The sequence below is a fragment of the Brienomyrus brachyistius genome, unplaced genomic scaffold (assembly GCF_023856365.1).
Source record: "Brienomyrus brachyistius isolate T26 unplaced genomic scaffold, BBRACH_0.4 scaffold38, whole genome shotgun sequence".
NCBI lineage: Eukaryota > Metazoa > Chordata > Actinopteri > Osteoglossiformes > Mormyridae > Brienomyrus > Brienomyrus brachyistius.
In genome coordinates this window covers 1,604,247-1,606,218 of record NW_026042313.1, presented here as the reverse complement: position 1 = coordinate 1,606,218, position 1,972 = coordinate 1,604,247, and the positions used below count along the sequence as shown (strand labels likewise).

The following is a 1,972-nucleotide window of genomic DNA, read 5'->3' as shown; positions in this document are numbered from 1 at the left end:
AACAAGAGGCATGGTTGAACGCATGTTTGGAATATGGAAAAGTCGATTCCAGTGTTTACGCAATACACTTCGTTTCAGCCCAAGAAGATGCTGCAAGGTCATCATTGCTACAGCGGTGCTGCACAACTACCTGAAGCAGCGCTGCTGTCCTGATCCTCCAATGGAAGATTATGATGAAGCAGATGTAGCAGTGGCTGAGGCAGGCAATGGCCAACAAGGACTTGCACATAGAGCTGCATTCACAATACAGCACTTCAGCTAGGTAAGATGAATTTCAATATGGAAGGTATTTACTATGGCTTATTTTTCCTTGATAATGTTCTGTACAAAAGTAAAACAGTATGCAGCAAAATTTACCAAGTCACTTAAACAATACTGCTTGAAAATGTAAAATAAAATACTTTCACTCATGAATATGTAAATGACAAATTGGTTATTATTCTTTCTTTTTTTTTAACACATCTTTTACACACCATGGCTTGTAATCACAGCTGTCTCCTTACTGTATCTTTTTTGTATCATACCTCTTTCTGCCAACTTCATATCCAATTCAGCCTGTAGAATTCTCATTTTCATGTCATGTTCTTCCTTCATAAATTTAATTTTTTGCTCATGGAATTCTCTGGCTAACTTTTCATGGATGGTCATTCTGCTTGCTCTATTCTGACAGGTGGTGGCAGCATCTTTTCTCCGGGATGCTGGAGCAGATGTGGAGGGCACACACTCACTGTGCTCTGGCTCTGCCAGCCTGTTCAGATCCCTCTGTTCTGTGGGGGGAAAAAACCCACAGAAGCACAAATAAAGAAGCACACATGATCCTTAAGAAGATTAAAGATTGACAGAGTGGAATATGTGCCAAAGGCAGTAACCAATTTCTTTCTTACGTACCATTTGTTCTCAGTTCTTCATCTGAACTGTTGAAGTGATCATCATCTGGTATACCTTCCAGAGGTTGCTGGTTCTGTATTATTCCAGACAACAAGTCTCTCACTTCATCAGTTTTGTCTTTATTTGGTGCTCCACCACCAGTAATAAATCGCTGTCTTCTTATCTCTGCATTCTGTCTTTTTAAAGCCAGTTTTACGTTCTTCCACAGAGTCTATACAGGCAAATATCATTCATTATAAATTGTGACAAAAATATAAATATGAAAAATGTGCAATGATAATAACAAAGACATCTCACCTGAAGTTGTTGTATTGTTCTTGTGGTTGCATTTTCATTTGCATTGAATTCATTGCAAATTGCATTCCAAGCACTCCTTTTCTTTTGTTCACTAGCAGTAGTGTGGGTTTTACTTTCAATGACTGGATAGTTTGTCAAAATTTGTTTTAGTAGTGTTTTTTCATACTCACTTAAGTTTTTTGAACGAATTCTTTTTGCCTCGGCCATTGCTTTGTGTCAAGATTTAAACCAACAATAGTGTTTTGTAGTCCATTTCAGGTTTTAATCAACACCATCAGACAACAACAACAACAACAAATTTATTTTTATATAGCGCATTATCACAACATTACATTGTCTCAAAGCGCTTTACAGTATCCTCACCCAAAGCCCCCAGTGAGTAAGCCATAGGCGACAGTGGCAAGGAAAAACTCCCTAGAAGGAAGAAACCTTGAGAGGGACCAGACTCAAAGGGGAAGCCCATCCTCCAGGGGCCGGCAGGGATAGTCAAATAGAGAGAGGAGAGCAAGGAAGATAAGCCAATGCCGAAGCCGAGTCTTCTTCCAATTGCCAGGCAACCAGAGGTAAGGCAGCGGGTCATACACGGAAGAACAGAACGGCGAGCTGGATGCAGGGACGTCACTGGTGGTGGTCGGGTGTGCTGGATATCTTGATAGATTGAGGTCTCCAGGCATCACCCCCAGGAGGAGTAGGGGAAATAAAATGTACAATTAGGCATAGTAGAGGAGGCTATTGGCAGTGCTAAAAGCTAGGTGAGTACAATATGAAGTGCAATCTGCAAGCTCCG

General features: G+C 40.7%; 1 long non-coding RNA gene across 1 annotated transcript; it reads right to left on the bottom strand.

Annotated features, from left to right (window-relative positions):
- Nucleotides 1–682: 682 nt before the first annotated feature.
- On the bottom strand, nucleotides 683–1,347 carry LOC125722431 (uncharacterized). Its single transcript, XR_007386377.1, has 3 exons — nucleotides 1,186–1,347; nucleotides 889–1,099; nucleotides 683–767 (listed from the first exon to the last, which is right to left on the bottom strand). It is a non-coding gene; the product is annotated as an uncharacterized LOC125722431 (long non-coding RNA).
- Nucleotides 1,348–1,972: the final 625 nt, after the last annotated feature.